Source organism: Pteropus medius, unplaced genomic scaffold (genome assembly GCF_902729225.1).
Source record: "Pteropus medius unplaced genomic scaffold, Ma_sr-lr_union100, whole genome shotgun sequence".
NCBI classification, from domain to species: domain Eukaryota; kingdom Metazoa; phylum Chordata; class Mammalia; order Chiroptera; family Pteropodidae; genus Pteropus; species Pteropus medius.
In genome coordinates this window covers 26699144-26719051 of record NW_024340696.1, presented here as the reverse complement: position 1 = coordinate 26719051, position 19908 = coordinate 26699144, and the positions used below count along the sequence as shown (strand labels likewise).

Below are 19908 nucleotides of genomic sequence, written 5' to 3'. Positions count from 1 at the left end.
TATGTTTATGTGGTGTATCACATTAGTTGATGTGCGCATGTTGAACCATCCCTGTGCCCCTGAGATGAAGCCCACTTGATCGTGGTGTATAATCTTTTTAATATGTTGCTGTATTCGGTTTGCTCCTAGTATCTTGCCATTTGAAATCCAAAGGAGTATTTAAAAACTGGGCTCAAAGGTTCAAAGTCTTTTAACTTAAAGATCTTAATTGAGAATTAATCAGTTTGGGTCACTCCAGTCTGGATTACCAGGTACGTGAAATTTCATTTGTTTGGTTATGAACAACTGAAAGCCCAAACTATCTTCATTGTTTGAGTCAACTTTTGCTTGTATAATTTTTGCCAGATAAACCAAAGAGGATACTCCTCTCACTCGGCAACATTCTGGTTCCCAGCACTGGGTTGTTTACAGTAAGGGTTGTATTCATCTAATAGTATCAGAAATGCCAATTCAAGGGGCTTAAATGAATAGGATTTTATTTTTCTCACATAACAAGAAGGCCAGAGAGGTTAGCCGTTGCTGGCTTCACTTTAGCATCTTGAAGATAGAGGGCAGATGTTATCCTTTTCCCCATGCTCTTAAGACGGCTGCTGCATCTTCATCATGTCTGCATTCAAGGCAGAAGGAGCTATGCCAGACACATCTGTTTTGATCAATAAAGAAAACATATGTTTTACCAAAAGCCCCATAGCACTATTCTCTTGGGTCAGAACTGGGTCATATGATATCCTGAATTGCTAAAGAGTTGAGAAAGCAATATTTAACTTTCAAATCTCTATAGTGGAGGCAGAAAGGGAAGTAAGGGCTGGGCATAAATGAAATGCTGATTCATCTATAGCAATCTCATTCTTCTTTACTCTCTAACACACACCATCTCCTACACTTTCATGAAACCAAGTTCCTCAGCCATTCAGTCTGTAGGACAAATGATAAAGAATAAGGGTGTCCATAAACCCCTTTGACTACAGGGGTTGGTAATCAAACAAAGACTGACTCCATTCTCCAGAAGATAATGAGTACCTTGAATGTTCACCAATGTAGATTTTTAGTAGTCTGTGGATTCCATGGTTGGTTCAAGGATATTAGAGGATTTTAAGGATGTTAGACTAGGATTGGAGTGAGAGTGAGAGGTAGGGAAAGATCTGTAGAACATGAAATGCAAGCTAGGGTACTGTGAATCAGAAAGTAGCTCTAACATAAGGAGATTACCACTGTAGAAGGTTTTCTAGTTACCCCTGTCTAAAACTGTCTGCTGCATATGATTTTTGAACACTTGAATATTGATACAAACCTGTATCACAGTTAGTGATAATGTTAAAATTTAAATAGTTCTGGAAAAGTAACATTAACTTACATTTTTTCAAAATATTAAGGGCCTCAAGAAAAAAATGTTATTCTCATGGAATTTAAATAAAGTTCAGATTCTTCGCCTCTAGGAGCCAAAAGTGGGAAATCAGTCCTCTTGTTTCCCAACAGCAAAGCAGAGATCTGGTGAGAACATTAAAAAAAGATTTTACTCAAGGCTAAATAGCAAAAGAGATGATAAAAGGGAAATAAATAGTTTCTGATATACAGCTTGCACCCATGATTAAAGATTCATACCATTAGTCAGAGAACCCAGGAAATGTTTTGAAGGTTACCCTCTTTCCACATGGAAGATGCCATTTTGACCTCTATCTTCATCAGTCAAATGTGCACCTACTGATATTTAAAGTCCCAGGAATCTAAATTGAGAGAGGGAGGCTGAGGTTCCTCCTCAGATTCTGACCAGCATTCTAGTTTTCATGTCTGAACTGTCACTACTCACTTAAATGATTGACCCCCAAAATCACTTCTCTCTTCTGGTGATAGGTGTTTTCAAAAGATTGGGGTTTGGCCCTGACCCTTGCAGGCCCCAGCAGGATATTCACATCGGAATAGAAGATATCAGCCCCACAGCCCCAATATTCATACACAACTGGGAAAGAGAATCATGGCTGGGGAGGGCGGGGTACAGTGGAAATGTGATTTCCATACAAAGGCCAATAATAGCTCCTTTAAGCAGAGAAGGATCATCTGAAGGAGAAGTGAGGGGAACTACAAAATGTGGAAATGAGCAGAAGGGTAACTATGGGTCAGAAAAATATAACTCATGTTTTCTAAACAGGTTGTAAGAAGTGCATCACAATAAGTCACAGCCAGCATTTCTTTGTGGGAACTCCAGGGCACCTGCTTCTGAAAGCTCCCAGGGAATATTTTGCATGTTGTCCCTAGAACCAGTCCTGTGGCCATCCTGGAGCATTGATCCTTTTCCTCTGATGCACTCTGGCAGTGTTCTCATGACTTCTTGTCAAAGTCCCATACTGGGCACCACTATCCTCTGCACCAGCCTGGCTACACAAGTCCCCTGATGCCAACATTAGAGCACACTCATGGCCCTTCTCCTGTCACTGACATGTCCCTGATGCTGCCTATAGAGTCACTGATGTCGATGCCTTCAGGGACTCATGCTCTTCTCACAGACAGCATGATTTTACAAACAAAACTTCATCTTTTAGTTCTTGCTGGTTTAGTTCTTGCAGCCATTTTACTAGGAAGAGGCGTTGTCTACGGGGCTGGCCCTGGTAAGTGCGTCCACACCAGACTTCTTCATATGCTCACATCATCCCTCTCTACTCAGCCTTTTGTCCTTGAACCAAGCCAGGTCTCTGCATCAGGGAATCTATTATTTCCCTGCAAGACCCGGTTTCTCAAGCTCCAGACCTGTAATAGGCTGCCTCCTCTCCTCTACTTCCAACATGCTCAGATGTATCAATCCCAGAGTGCACATCTATCGGGCATATATTGGACCTCTGCTATGTATGCTTTGTCTGCCTCACTACTTTTTTATTTTTCTCCTACCAGGATGGTACCCAGGAAAAGTTAATACTAAGCCTGAAAAATATTGTGCCGTATATGTAAAAATACATATAAAAATGAAAGAAAAGTCAGTAGGTGAAATAGTATGAAAACACTCATCAAAACTGTGTGTAAGAAACAACATTTCATTTAAAATGTTTAAAAAATATCAATGAATTAAAAAATTATAGAACCAATAGATCATTATATTTTGAAATTGCCTTAAAATCACTTGACCCTCTTATTTGGATAAATAAACTGAGGCTCAGTGAAATTAAATAACTAGAGTCATACAGTTGATTAGTGAAAGGGCTAAATTAAGTAAAACTGGTTACAAAGTGAAATATATGTAGGAATTTGCATACCTATATTTATAGCATCAGTTCCCATATTCTACTTTGAAGAGGTAAAGAATGCTTGTTAGTCATCTTGCGTTTTAGTTGTTAACTATCAATGACAAACAACTGAATTAAAGTTTGAACACCTCTCTTCTACCCCTAACTCTTAATGAATCAGCATTCAAAGAATATTTTGAAGAAAAAAATATTCTTTAAAGGTCAAGTGAATGATAATCACAAAGAAATGGAGTGCTTCCAATCTTACTTTAGCGAACAATGCAATTTCAATTCAGTAACTTATACGGTTTATATAGAAGTTTACACAGTTTATCAGATGTCTCTGGAATATGAGTGCCGGATGTAAGACCTTAGAACACAGATATGATTACAGCCAAATAATAATCAATGAAGCAGAGACTTGCAATTATTTGGGTCATTCAAACCATTAGATAGTTTATCAGGGTAACTCAGAGCCCAAAGCCTGGATTGTCTCACATTAATTTCTCTAGTTCTTAGTGTAGGTACCCAGTGAATGCTTAATTAATGCCCAATGATGAGGGTGGGTGACAACTAACATTTAAAAAGACTGGTACACACTTCATCAAGTTTTTCACATATAAAATACTAATAATTATAAAAGCTTCACTATATGTGTTTTAATCCCAGCCTGAATAAAAATGTTATGAAACTACTATAAGTATCTCTCTATTTCAATCATCAATTTATTTTAAGTCTTTTTTGGTTAAAAAAAACTCAAAACCTGACACATTAAGCTATTTTGTTTTAGTTTTAGGTTTTTTTTTTTTTTGGCCTTTTTCAGAAGATATAAACACGTTGTGATAATTTTTCTGCTTGCAAATATTAGAATGAGTATCAACAGGGAATAGATATATGCCCACATAGGTCAGTTTGAGATCTCCTGGGTTTAGATTTCCTAGTTTAGAGCAGAGAATGTGCATAGGCGTGGGGATATGGTTTGTGGGTTTACTGACTCAGTGACAATGAATGCAAGGAGAGTGAACGCTGGCTATATGAAAAAATTCATACTGGGCTACAAGCTTAGGAAAAGAAAGTGAACTTTTTTCTTTAGTTTTTATTATGAAAAATTTAAAACATAACAAAAAGTAGGGAGAATTATATAATGAATACCTATATATTTATCATGTATAGGTAAGAATATTTACCATATTTGCTTCATACATTTTGCTGAAGTATTTTGAAGAAAATACATGCAGTGTACATTCCTAAAAATTAAGAACCATTTATCTAGATAACCTCAATGCCTTTATCACATCCAACAAAATTAGCAAGTATTTTCTAATATTATCTAATATCTACTTTATAAAATAAACTTCGCATAACCATTTCACAGGTAAATGATAATATGAGTAGTTAGTGGAAAAAATCCATTCTGATATTCATCTTTATGGTCCACAAAGGTGGCTTGATGTTGTGAATAGAACTCTAGGGCTGAGGACACCTGGATTCTGTTTTTGGGTCTGCTACTAATTTGTGGTGAGATCACAGACAAGTTGCTTAATTTTTCCTTGTCTCGGGTTCCTTGCATATAAACAAAGAGGATAGAATAGATTATTTCCCCTGGGGTTTATCTGAAGAGCTGATAACCTATAGGCCTAAAGATTATTTGGCTTTATTTTCACATATTGTTGGTATTGTTGGTATAGAAACAAGCTGTTTTACTATCTTCGTCCATTAGGGTTGCTGTAACAAAATACCACAGACTGGGTGGTTTACAAACAACAGAAATTTAATTCTCACAGTTTTGGAGGCTGGAAGTCCCAGATCAGGATGCCAGCATGGTTGGGTGAGGACCCTTTTCTGGGTCCCAGACTTTTTATATCCTCATATAGTGGAAGGGGCTAGGGAGCTCTATAGGATCTTTTTTCTAAGAGCACTAATTCTGTTCATGAGGGTTCCACCCTCATGACCTAATCATATCCCAAAGGCTCCACCTCCTAACACCATTACCTTGGGTATCAGAATTCCAACATGTGAATTTTGAGGTTGGGTACACAAATATTTATTCCATAGCATCTACCATAGTTACAAACATTATTTCTAAGGTAGCATTCTTTTTCTGCAAGAATATACTTGTATCACTAATTCCTTATTCTTTTATCCATGATGTTACCTAGGTAGGTTAAAATGATGATGTTGCTGTGGCTGCTCTTTAAATAAAACTAAGCGAGAGGGATTTCTGACTTTCTCAGGGTGGCACAGGGGAGGAAATGCACATCCCTAGATTTTCATCTCTTGACCTGTGTGTGATGGTTAGTTTTATGTGTCAGCTTGGCTGGAATTCATGCTCTTTCTTGCTGGTTATTCGCTCTCAAAAGAAAGTGAAGAAGAGTTGAGCCAAACGAACTTAATTCTTAGAAGAATTTAGTACCTTCTAAAATTTGCCAGTCAGATAAGTCTTTTCACTTGCCCTGCAGTGGAGTAAATAAAGGGGTGGAGAGAGGCCCGGAGTATGACACTGATTGAGTTCTTTCTACGTGGAAGGAAATTTGGGGATTGGAGAACATATTTAAAAATAAGAAAAACTGAAAATAAACTAGGCATTCAGCTCCAGAAGGTACAAAAAAATCCATAGAAAGTAGAGTAAAAGAAAAAATAAAGATAAAAAATCACGAATTAAAATGAAAACAAACAAAAATAAGAGATGATAGATAAAACCAAACACCATTGGTTTGAAAAGACCAATAAAAACAGATACATCTTTCACAAAGGAGTCAGGAAACTAAGAGAATGGCATTAAGAGATCACTATTAGAAATTTAAAAAGGTGATAACTACAGAAGTTGTAAATATTTTAAAAGTCAGGAACATTTTATTAATTTTGCCAGTATGTTTGAAAAGCAAAATGATAGTCAATTTTCTAGAAAAATAAAAATCGCCAACACTCATTCAAGAAGAAACAGAAAAATTAAATAGAATAGTAACTGTTAAGAAAATTTTTTTTTGGCATTAAAAAAACCTCTTACTCCTCTAAAAGGTACCAGGCTGTTTAAAAATGTACCCAGGGTTTGTTTTAATCAGGTATGGTAAGACATGAAAACACAAAAATTATGAAGGAAGACGTTTTTATACTTACTGACCCATAGAAGTAGGAGGCATTGCATGCCATGTGGTAGTGGTGGGGGTGGAATGGGTGGGGGGACACAAGGGAGCATCAGGGACTGATGAAAAACCAGAAGGAGCAAGGGAGAAAGCACCAGCTGGATCCTTTGTTGTGGTTTTGGTGGGAAGGAAAGGATGAGGCACAGAAGGCAAAGTGAGCAAATTTAGGATTACATAGTTTGAATAATTCTGCCAGGCTCTGGGCTATAAAGTTGTCTAGTAGCTGGCCCTAGGGTGATTTATGGCAGGGGTATAAAGTCCCATATTGCAGGAACCTGATAAAAGGAGGAGGGTATGGACTCTGGATCTGTTGGTTTGCATATAAAAGGTGTGCTCAAAGGCAAATTGTTTGTTACCCCTAGGATTTAGCTAATCCTGGAAGGGGCAATCCTTTCCCAGGTCCATAAAGCCTCAAGAAGTCAAAGCACCATAAAATATAGAAAATAAAAAAAATGATCAATACATAGGCCCAAGTGAGTTTTGCTAATCCTTGAAGAAAGAAAAAGTCTATCTTTACAGACTGTCCTAGGGAATAGGAAAGAGAGAAAGCTACCAACTTCATTTTATGAGGCTAGAATAACTCTGACACTCAAAGAAGAGTAGAGGAAAATAAAATTTTAGGTAGTCTCACTTATGAATACAAATGTAAAATATTAAGTAAAACCTTAGAAAATTGACTCTAGCCCTGTATAAAAAGATCAAATAGGATTTATAATAAGGACATAAAAATAACATTAGGAAACTATTAATTTAATTCACCATATTAACATTAAAGAAATATCATGTGATTATCTCAGAAATATACATTTAAAAGCATTTGGTAAAATGCAATCCTCATTCATGATTTAAAAAAACTTCTCAGTGAAATAATAACAGAAGAGAATTTCCCTAACCCGATTATTTGATATCTAGTAAAAACATACACAAAACAGCATGCTGAGTGGTGAAACTTCAAAGCTTTCCTCTTAAAGTTAGAAACCAGACAATGTTAAATACTATCACCCTATTATTCAACAACATACTGGAGATCCTTGACAAGCCACTGGGGGGGAAAAGCAAATGAAGTGTAAAAAGCCAAAATATATCCTTTAGAGTTCTCGATATGAGCAATAGATGTTGACTACGGCTGAGTTACCTGAAAAAGAGTTTATTATGAGAATATCTGGCAGCTCACAGAATCACTGGGAGAGTGGAAAAACCAGGATTAAGGCTGAGTTTCTAAAAGTGCCCATAACATGCTGCAGAAATGATCTGACAAGGAATTCTTTGAGGCCACCATTGAGTCCTAGACATTACTGTGAGGTCATCGTCATTTCTGCTCTTGCAACTTGACTGTAACTGCTAGTCCCACTAACACTGATGAGCTCTGCTTCATTGCTGCTGTTACTGTTACTTCTGTAACCACTACGATATTAGTAAATGCCTGTTGCTCAGCTGCAAGGAAGGCTGGGAAAAAGGTTTGGAATATTTAACCCCCTATAGAGAGAGCAGTCTTTGTCCTCAACCAGAGTCATAAAGTGGAAAATCTCTCAAGCACAGAAAAGAGTTCAGATGCTGGGTGGCCAATACATATTATAAATGTTAACTCAGAAAGAAAAAGTGGAAATTATTATTTGCAGATACTATAATAATCTACTTGGATAATCTATAGTATATTATAGGCAAACTTGTAAAATTAATAAAGACATTTAATTTCCTTGACACAATGCTAACATAAAAACCAGCGGCATTTCTACAAATCAGCAATAAACAATTAAAAACCTAACAGAAAAAAGGACACCATTTACCATAGTAAACATACTATAAGGTACCTGGGAATAAATCTAACAAAAGATGTATACATTTTTAAAGGAGAAAACTATAACATATTATGAAGGATATAAAGAAGGCTTTTTTAAAATGAAGATATATACTGTGTTCTTGTTTGGGAAGACTTGATTTCGGGACACATCAATTTCTCCTAATTTGATATATAAATTTGACATTAATTCCAATAAAATTCCCACCTGGATTTTTTAATTCAACCTGAGAAACTGACTAAAATGCAAATGAAAAGTGTAAATATCTAAAAATATCCAAAACAACTCTGAAAACAAAAAATGAACAAGGAGGTGTGACTTGCTCTTTAAAATATCAAGTCATTATAAAACTTTAGCAATTAAAACAGTTTGGTACTGGTTCAAGAATGTTCAAAGAGATCAGCTGAGTGGAATAGAAAGCCCAGAAATAGACTCATGCATTTAGGGGATCTTGGTCTATAAAAGAGGTGATACTTAAATCAGGGTGAAAAGATGGATGAATTGATAAATAATGTCGGGACAATTTACTTACCATATGAAAAAATAAAATTAAGATCTCTGTTCCACACAAAACAAAAAAGCAAATTTCAGATAGGCTAAGCTTGAAGTGTAAAAAAACCAAAGCTTTAAAATTGAAGAAAATATTGGGACTATCTTTAGGATCTTGGGTCACAGAAGATTTCTTAAACTAGACACAAAAAGTACAAATCATAAGGGCAAAGAACTGACATTTGACTACATTAAAATTTTTTGTATGACAAAAGACATATTCAAAGTGTACTGAAAAGTACAAACAACTCAATAGATGGACACAAAATGTGAACAGAAACTGAAGGGACTAGGATACTCAAATGTTTTGTCAACATGTGAAAAGATGCTCAACATTATAGGTAATTAGGAAAAAAAGACATAAAATAGTGAGATATCGCGCATCACGAATTTAGGGTTGGCATAAAAGTTGGGGAAAGGTAAAACTCTAAAACTACTGGTATAAGTATAAATGAGTGTAATCACTTAGGAGAACAATTGGAAGAATGCTGTAATGTTTAAAGAACTTCCAGGTTTATAGAAACTCTTGTATATGTATTCAAAGAGACATGTACAGAGATCCTCATTGTCAATTCATTAGCAACAAGCAACAACAACGACGACAAAAAGTTCACTAATAGGAAAATGAATGAGTAGAATTTTAAGTAAAATGTGGTAATCCATAGAAGTGGTTAAAAAGAACTAGATCTAAATAGATCAACACAAATAGATATCAAAAAGGTAATATTGAGAGAAAAAAGCAAGACACGTAATTCACACATTACAAAGCCATTCTTGAAAACTGAAAACATGGAACATTGTACATTTATACACACACACACACACACACACACATAATGTTCATTTATAGATATTTACACAAAATTATAAAATAATTAACTGGAGATATACACTTTGGTAGTCAGCTCTTAAGATGGCTCACAATGATCCCTACCTCCTAGTCTTCATGCCCTTGTATAATCTCCTCTCCTTGAGTTTGGCTTGGATTTAGTGACTCCCTTGTAATAAACAGAAGTGATAAAATGTCATTTCCAAGATTAAGTATAAAAAACAGACTTTCCTCTTGTTGGTTCTGGCTGTTCTAGCTCTGATGAAGAAAGTTGCATGTTGTGAGCAGTTCCATGGAGAGGCCTATGTGTCCAGGAACTGAGGGCAGCCTGTAGCCAAGAGCCAGGAAGGAACTGAAGCGCTTAGTCTGACAACCCTCAAGGAACTGAATCCTGCCAACAAACACTGAATGAGCTTGGAAGCAGATTCTGCCCCAGTTGAACCTGGAGATGACTGTAGACCCAGCTAACACCTTGACTGTGCCCTTGTGAAAGGTCCTAAGCCAGAGGATCTGGCTAAACCACGCAAATTCCCGATTTACAGAAACTGTGATAAGAAATGCTGTTGTGTTAAGCCACTAAGTTTTGGGGTAATTTGTTATGCAGCAATAGATACTATTACATCAAATGATGAAGATTATAGTCTGGATTAGGGAGGTGGTAGGAGGGAATGGGATTAGAGGAAAGATAAAGGGGAATTTTTAAAATTACTTTTATAAAAATGATTTTAAACAAACATGACAAAATGTTAATAATTGCTAAAATCTGGGTTGTGAGTCCACAGGTGTTTGGTACATAATTACATGTGCTCTTCTGTTTTTTTTTAATTTCTCGAAAAAAGAATAAATTCCCAGTCCCAGACTAAGAAAAACCTAGGGTTAAGAAGTTATCTTCTAGTTCTGGATATGAGAAATACACTTTTTGTTTTCAACTTCAGTTCCACAAAATTGTTGGAGTCTTTCTTGGTATATTCTTTAACTTATTATTTCATTTATTCTCTAGAGCTATTTGCAGGAGATAATGGAAAATAGAGTGAACTCATTTAAATTCTAAATTCAAAATCACCAGATTTCAGGAATGGTGACTCTATAGACAGGAGGAATTAAAAATGGAAGGGGAATTGATTTACTTTTGAAAATTATTTCATGCTAAATTGAAATTATAAATTACCCAAGCACATGCCAAAGAGGTATAATGAGACAAGTGTAACAATTATCCTACAATTCGACTTACATTTTGGTCTTTTCTTCTTTTGTCTTTAAGATAAACCAACTTTAAAAATGTTTATTTCACAAGAATTAAATTCAAAAAGTTGGTATATGATAAAGTAGCAAATTATTGGATATATCATTTTTATTATATTTTGCTACCTATGCACTGTTCCTCCTGCATTCTGGTGATTTACTATAACTAATAATATATATTTAAATCATTTGGGTCTTTCGAAAAAGATATTACTTGTGATAATTTAATAATTATGCAACTTCAAATGTTAGGCTTTAATTTTAAGGCTCATTCTCACATTTTATTCCTTTTCTTTGGATTAGCTATTTTATGAAGGCCGTCTTGAGTTCCTCTTATGGAAAATCCAGCATAACAGTGTTTCTTTCATTTCATAATGAATGGTACAATTAAGATTTAATTAGAAGCACATTAGTGAGGAATTGAAAGCTACTCTGAACCTGTAAATGAAATGTTATAGTTTTAAATTGCTCACATGTTGCAACCCACCCTCTCTAAAAAGCTACCACACGTAAACTTAATTTGAGATGAAGCTTTTAAAAATAACATGATTGCTTGTTACATTGGACCTCTTCCTTGTCTTGTGCCTACCAAAACTCATTTTATCTAAAAAAGAAAGACAGATGCTTCAAGGAAGAAAAGGGGAGTTTTCACTACATTTGCTTTACAAAGAACATCCTGTACAAGTATTTAAGGGTGAGAATACCTTACTCTCATTAATGCACATCCTACCTGCTTCTCCCCTCTTTTCATAGCCTCACAAAGAAGCACATTTGGGAGGAGGTAATTTATCCATCACATATGAATCAATTTTGAATAAATATGTAGCTTTATACTTAAAATAATGCTTTAAAAAACTAATATTTCCTATTAGAATTTGTATCTTCATTATTGCTTTTAATCCCATTAACTTATTATTTTTTTTTTTCAGATTTAGGTGTATCATTTCCAAGACTGAAGTAGAGGGTACATTTAAAAATGATATTGCAATTATGAGCTGGGATTAATTACTTTTCTGAAAGGTAGAATGGAATAGCAACTTAGCGTAGAGTTTTGAGCCTTAGTGAATAAAGTAAGAGAGAAGAGTTCAAGGCTGCTGAAAATGACCTACTGATATGTCTTGGCTATAGGAAGAGGAGTGGCTTTGCTTCAAACTGGATTTCAGCCAATTATGTGTATAAATGCCTAGAGCTTGGAAGGTTTCAGACAGCTTGGACTGAAAGTAGAGAATTAATATATTAGAAACCTTTTCTACCTATCTTGTTCTGTACATCTGGGTCCAGAGGGCCTAATCATGGGATGAAGCAGAGAAATAACCAAGTGCTTGTGATCATTATGGAAATGAGGGCTGGAAGGAAATCCTACACATCCAAGGTCTTGACATTTGCAGGATGATCCGGAATTCATTCTCAAGGCGGTACATTCCTAGAAACAATTTATCACCCACGTGTCTCTGTCATTAAGGCAATGTATTATCCTAATCAATATATCTTCTAATAATGGGTGGATATTTTAATATATTTTAAAAGGAAAGTAGAAGGATTTTTCCAGAGGTCATTATTTTAGAGAGATGGCTAATTATCTCATGTTTATAAATGTCCAGGAAAGGTGATTTTAATAACCTTGAGCCTTAAATTTCTCTTTTTACAGTCTTTAGAATATAAAAGAAATAATCATAGCCATATATAAATTTATTAAAATCACATTTCTCCCAGGATGGGATTCACTTACCCAGAATTTAACCAATCACTATATATATGTGTGTGTGTGTATGTGTTAACCTGAGCTTAAGATCAGCCTGGAATAATAGGCTTGCTGCCTTGACTTGATGTAATTGCATTCTAAAACAAAGACATTTGATGTTTGAGGTAGCTTTGTGTCAGGTAAACTTACGATTTCCTTTAGACTTTATGAAATATTGGAGACAGCTTATGGATCTTCAGTTCTTCCCTTACGGATTCATAGATGTCCAGGGACCACAGACTGGAAACTATTGGTTTAAAGGACGGAAACAACTGAGTCACTGCTTGCCCATTATTATCATTTCAGACACTATAAAAACTGAGTTGAATCTTTGTAAAGCCAATCTGGATAATTAACATGTTTGAATATGAGGATGGCTTAAAATCCAGGAATATATTTGTCACAGACAATTAAATTCTCTTTATGTAAGAATGGCACAAATAATGAGCTATATTAAAAATAACACACTCACGGTATGAATTGAAGGGAGCCCCCAAAGGCCCAATTGTCTTAAAATTCTTTTCTTTACCTAACCCATCTTAATACCATCCTCTTCCTTTTCTCCAGCATGGGCTCAAGTAGGCTACAGTTTAAGATCGATTTTCCATTAGGAAGAAAGAGAAGGAACTTTCAACCTATTGTTTGCTACCCAGTCTCTCTTCTCTGCAAACTTCTCCCTTTCCCTCACACCCACATGGTCATAGGATGGCCTCCCAGGAGACATGTTTATAAATTATGGCTGCTTAATTCTCATTCTGGCTACAGTTTGGGCTGAACAGAGACTCAGTCTTGGAAAATTTGGAATCGGGAGTACAAGAATCTGGTCTTTGTGAAGGTTGAAATCTTTAATGCAGGAAATATAAAAATGGAGTTGTGCAATCATATTTTCTACCATGAATACCGGGGAATTAAAGAGATATATAGAGTGAAACAAAGACAGAGAGAATGTCTGGTGCTTAGTTCCAGTCCCATCCTGAGACGTGGTCTTAGTTTCATCCTTATATTTTCCTCTTTTTGCTTAAGTTAACTTGAGTTGGTTTCTGTTTCTTGAAACCAAGAGATCCAACAGATAGACTGTCTTGATGGAAACCTATTGGCAAGTCCTACAGTCACATTATTGCTTCTATTAGATCAGCCAGTAGTTATTCTCAAATACACAGAGAAACCAGTCTGAAGATCTAGGAATACAATCAAGGTATTCCAGGAGAGTCAAAATGAGATCTTGATTTATATCTGACAGGTCCAAGATTTATATGTGTGTGTATAAATAAATATGTGTGTGCGTGTATGTGTGTCCGTATTTCTCTGCTATAAAACCAAGTAATAATTAAATAGTTGTCGTAATCTTTAAAATGTTAGCAGACTAATAAGAAGAAATGGAAAGGCAAGTATCTTTCCTATGGTACTCAGAGAAGCAGAATAAGTTTGTGTGTGTATTGTGTGTGTGTGTGTGTGTGTGTGTGTGTGTGTAGTAGTAGTAGTATTCTTGTATGTGTAATTTCTTTCTCTAATTTTTGGGAGGAAAAAAAAGGGGCCTGTCCATAGTTTTATCATTCAAATACAGAAAGCATAGCTCTCTATTCTTCATATAAAGCTAGGGTGGACGCAGCTGGAAAGAACTGGATAATTATAGTATCAATCAGAACAGGGGAGATTAAATGACTTTAGTTGAATAGAGCAATTGGGAAAAATTAGAATTGGAAGGAAAATAAAATAGTTTACAAAAGAAGCAAACAATTTAACACTGACCCACTATTCAGGTAAGCACAGTGGAAGGATGATAACAAGTAGTAGTTGTTCCAAATGTTGCCATAGGTGAACTGAAGAACATCCACTCCTCTGAGACATGGACATTCATATACTTTACTTTGTAACAATTATTTCCTTCTGCTTCTGTTGTCATGTACACAGTGAATATGACTTACAAAGAATATTTAAAATTTCATATTAAAAAAGGCATGCTGTTTAGAAATAGCATCTTATTGATTTCTCTAGTAATCTATATATCTCAGGAAATTAAATGGGTAACCAACAATAAATAATAAAATGTACTCTGAAACTGTCAAGAGATACATAAAATCCATATGTGGTTATTAATAAGTGCTGAACAATTAATTAGGACATCTGTATTAGTCAGGGTTCTCCAGAGAAAAAGAACCAACAGGATGTATGTATGCGTGTGTGTGTGTGTGTGTGTGTGTAGAGAGAGAGGGTACGAGAGGGAGAGGGAGAGAGCTTAAGATAGAGAGATAGATTTATTATAAGGAATTGCCCCATGTGACTATGGAGGCTAAGAAGTCCCAAGATCTGCATTTGGCAAGCTTGAGACTTATGAGAGCTGTGTGTAATTATAGTCTGAGTCTAAAGGCCTGAGAACCAGGACAGCCAATGGTGTAAATTCCAGTTTGAAAGCTGGCAGGCTCAAGACCCAAGAACAACTGATGTTTAAGTTCAAGTCTGAAGGCAGGAAAAAAAAAATCAATGCCCTAGCTCAAAGCAGTCAGGCAGAAGGAATCTCTTTTACTAAGACTTTTTGTTTAATTTAGGTCTTCAATTGATTGGACGAGGCTCACTCGCATTAGGGAGGGCAATCTGCTTTACTCAGTACAGTCATTCAAATGTTAGCTTATACAGAAACACTCTCACAGACGTGCCTTGAATAACGTTTGACCAAATGTCTGGACACTCCATGGTCCAGTCAAGTTGATATATAAAATTAATCATCGTAAGTCTATCCCTTGTCAACTTGGCACCCATATGCATTTCCTTAAATCAAACTTAATCTCTGAGTAAAGACAATAACAAAATCATAATTCTACGTAGCTTAGTACAACTGTACTGCGTGCAACCAAAAACACACTAACCCCTTCCCCAGTAAAGGTAGTAATGTCCTTGAGCGATGTTTACTCTCCTCCTTGATATCCCACAACTTAAATTCTATGACATAAAATTAACAATACTTAAATACTATGAGATCAAGTAAATAGACCTTATACAATAAGGAAATAAGGGAAAAAACAAAGATTTTATATATATACATACACACACACACACACACACATACACATTCATAACAAAATAAAAAGAATAATCATGGCAATTATAGTCCTCATTTCTATAACTAGTCATGTGTTCATAGCTGGTATTTATAACTACTTTCTTCCCCTAGTCATTCTGTATTCCCTTTGCCTTCAGCAAACACTTCAGCTGATCATGGTTCTTTACCTGGTTAGGTGACCCAAATCTTCATTCCTGAGGGGTTTGGGCCATTAATAGTCCTGTCTGGATAGGGCTGTTGTAGTTTTTCATTGGCCTTAATCACAGGGCATGGTAATACTAAGATCGCCTTAAGGACATCCTCTTCCTTACCTGCACTGTGAAGCAGCAGTCCAATTTCCCGCTGGTCGTCAGGATCAATCACCCTAGCCAGCACAGCTACCCACTTCTTTGACTGTTGATTTAGACACATGAGGAGTGTCTAGGCAGCAGTTTTAACTTCCGGATCAATAGAATCGTTGTATCTCCTGGTAGAAGCATTCCTCCCATTGGAACTAAGACCTCTAGGCCAGCAGAATATAAGGTCACAGAAACAGGAGCAAAAATTTTGCTACTGGGTCACTAGGGGTAATAGTAACTGATGCCACTCCCATTTCCACCCCTTGATTCCTGGACCTGGGAATTCTGGCTATGGGAGGAAGAGCACCATATATTAGTTACCTAATTAACAGATTTTCCTGTTATATTAGGAAGTGTATTCAGTGATCAGAATTTGGTTACTGATAATATACAAACACTGAAGCATATGTATCTATGTATATTTCTATTCATTTATTTATTGAGCAAATATTTACTTAAAAATATATTGATACAGACTTGAAGTTCTAATAAGATTCATCTATTAGAAATACACATTTACAATCAGACAGTCTGTCAGGTAAATGTGATTAAACATCATTGTTTTAAAAATATCTCCTAATGCAGAGGCTATAATATATTCTATTTGGGGATGGGAAATTTGGAAATAAGATTGGCCATAGAGTGAATAAATGAGACTCTGTGCAAAGTGTCGTAAATGAACACATGATTTACATGTTCCATGTATTCAGGTCATTCTAGTCAGTCATGCAGAGTTCATGGTCATTAAAGTTAATTTACTTCATTTTTTTGCATATTAAAAATGAGGAAAATAAAAGTATAAGATTCCACTCATGCATTTAAAGCAGATGTGCATTTGCATTACATATATTCAATGTAATAAATGTACTGAGCACCTACTATGTGCAAGACATCAGGCCATGTACTTCTGAGGATATAAATATAAATAGAACACAGTTCACATTCTTCATGAGGTTATTGTGTGATGACTGGGGCATAAGAGACACATTCTAATTACTTTAATAAAGAGTGAGGTAAAACAGAGGACACCGCCATTTAAGACAGCAAGTTAAATGCATGCTTAGATCTGTTCCTTCCTGAAATCCCACCAAAATGACAAAAGGATTTTTAAAAAGACACACAAAGACATAGAGAACAGGAAGGGTGAAAATGAAATAAGAATATTGGAAGCTGGAAAGCAGATGGACTAATGGCAACTGACTTAGGAGAACTAGCAATGCTGAATCGTAAGCCTGCAGTGGAAAAAAAGCAGTGAATTACATTATAGAATACTCAAACAACGAAGGAAGTGGGGGACCTCAGGTACCTCTGAAAATGTAGGTGAAGAAGGAGCTAAAACAGGATGATCGTTTGAAAGTCTGTTTACAATACTGTCCCTACAACTTTTTTTCCACTCTGATTCCAGCACAATACCCTGAAGTTCTGATCTCTGGAGAGAGAAAAGCAGAGGGATTCTGGACCAAGAGGCACAAACAAATTTGAGGGCAGGAGTGTTTTAGTGAAAATGGGATTAAATAAAAGTTTACTGAATGTGGAGACTGACAGTCTTTTTCCACTACCAGGATCTCTAAGTGCTGAGAGCCAAATAGCATACTTGCAGAGTCTCCTCTGGAGAGTATGATCTGCCAAGAGGAAAGAACTAAAATATTGATGTCTTCAATTCTTTGTTTTGGGTGACTATTCTGTTCACTGTAAGATGTTTAGCAGCATTCCTGGGCCCTACCCACCGGTAGATAACAGTAGCACCCCTCCTCCAGTTGTGATAACCAAAATTGTCTCCAGACATTGCCAATGTCCCTGGAGGGTGGTGTCACAGGCATTGCTACCAGTTGAGAAACACTGGCTTATAGTGATGCCTACAGTCAAAAATCCCTATCCATGAGGTTCCATTCAGCTTTGTAGTGCCTTTCTCTTAATATAAGCAGATAGCCAAAGTTCTCAGACATTCAGAGATAAATTAAGAAAAGAGCTGCTTGGAGGAAACAGGCTGTGAGAAAATAAGGAGGAGGAGGAGGACGAGGACGAGGATGAGGAGAAGGAGAAAGAGAAGAGAGGAGGGGGAGAAGGAGAAGGAGAAAGAGGAGAAGAAGAAGAAAACTGTAAAAAGAAGATGTAGCATCTATAAAACAAGAGGAGGACATGGTGGGGTGGGGGAGCATCAGCCTGAGGCAGAGTATTGGAACCTGAGTGAGGTAAGGGTTTCCACTCAGGAGAGTGGCAGAAATAACTGGGAGTTTGCTTATATTTAGAAGGATTGATCAAATAAGTAACTACATTAAGGATAATGGGCATCTGGTTTTTCACTGTCAGAGAAGGAAGTTGCAAATATGAAAAGAGACAAAAGTAGAATGAACTCTGTAGTGTTAGGTTATTAGTGTTAGATTATTGGTTAGATTATTAGTTAGCAATATTAGTAGCTGGAAATACATGTAGGTATAAACATAAACATGTATGTTTATATATGTATTGTACATACATGCACGTTTATGTATTTGTATGCGCACGTGTGTGTGTATTTTCACTGGCTCTGTCCACTGAGAAGGCCTAGTAGTAGAGGACACTCATGATCCAGATTGTGGCTTCTAAATACCATTCTCCACTAAAAGGAACCAAGAACAAGTGGAGAAATAGCTGATTCCACCATTAGGGCAGGAAAAGCACAAGTTTAGCCTGGGTCATCTTATGCCAGAAAGTAAGGATGTGCTCAAATGATGGGGACATGTCAAGAACATACAGAAACCAGCTTGAATAGGCTCCCACTGGCCAAATTTGGGACAATTTGAGCGATATTGTTACACAAATAAAATTTCCTACTAATTTCTTGGTAATAAAAATGAAATAAAATTTAGCCAGCACAAGCAAACATAGGAAGACAAAATAATAATCAAATAGATTGGGTAAAAAATAACTCTAAAAACCCTCAGAAAGATTAGCACCATAAACTGAATAGGAGTTAGTATAGTTGCTCTGCAATTTACAAGGCAAAAAACGGGAGCAGGATGACAAAAAACAGCCAAGAAATAATTTTCTAGCAAACTTGTTAGATACTTGTCAGAAAATCGTTTTCCAGGTCACTAGCTTAAATGCTTTCCATAGCCCAGCAGTGGTGGTATCAAGCCGCTGGTTAGAGTGTCCACTACGATTGCCTTGGGCACGACAGAAACTGGATGAGAGTGTGAAGTTGAGAGGATTTTCCAGGTTTCTGCACTGGATTCAGGTTTGTGCAGCACCCTGGGAACCCTTTCGGTTCCGAGTAAACCTGGACATCAGCCACCCTGGGACCAGCCTGTAGAAAGCATCGCTGGCCAGGGGGGGACTATTTATATTTAAATGAAATGAAATTAAATATTCAGTTCGTCGGTCACAGTAGTTACAAGTGCTTTACAAACACAAGTGGCTAGTGGCTACTGTATCACACAGCACAGATATAGAATCTTCCCATCACCGCACAGTCTACAGGATAGAGAAGATGTAGCCAATTTACAGTTAAAAAAAAAAAAAAGCTTGGAAGTCAGCGCCACTACTAAAAATAATAGACATTATTACTCTTTTCAAGTTAGATGACGGGGGAAAATTATTTTAAGAAACACCAAATAAAAAAAATCTGCAAAGGCACCTTTTTCAGGGAACTCACTCGTAGTTCCCACGAGTTCGTCTTTCCGCGGTGACTTTTACAACGCAGGGAAGTCCCAAAGCGGTGGGCGATCGAGGGCCAAGACCCCCGAGATTTAATTGTTCAGGTGGTGGACGCCTGTGTTCACAGGGCGGGCGAGCCTCGGTTCGGTGGTCCACAGCCGGATGTCACCGCTGGGCTCCGGCGACCCTCCGCCACTCGCACCTCGCCGGCTGGGAACGCGATGCCCGCCCCCGTGTGCGCGCTCCCGCCCGCGCGCCGCCCGCGGGCGGCGAGCCGCTCTCGGTAGCCAATGGGGCGGGGCGCCGCGCGCGGGGGGCGGGGCCGTGACACGCGCGCCTCGTGATCCGGCTCTCGGCCTGC

General features: G+C 37.0%; 1 long non-coding RNA gene across 3 annotated transcripts; it reads right to left on the bottom strand.

The window, feature by feature from the left end:
• Positions 1–459: 459 nt before the first annotated feature.
• Positions 460–19785, bottom strand: LOC120608105 (uncharacterized). 3 transcript variants are annotated; one of them, XR_005654307.1, is made up of 5 exons: positions 19528–19785; positions 15885–16075; positions 12666–12762; positions 9638–9701; positions 460–643 (listed from the first exon to the last, which is right to left on the bottom strand). It is a non-coding gene; the product is annotated as an uncharacterized LOC120608105 (long non-coding RNA). The 3 variants fall into 3 exon arrangements; XR_005654306.1 differs by lacking the exon at positions 9638–9701; XR_005654311.1 differs by lacking the exons at positions 460–643; positions 9638–9701 and adding an exon at positions 1361–1488.
• Positions 19786–19908: the final 123 nt, after the last annotated feature.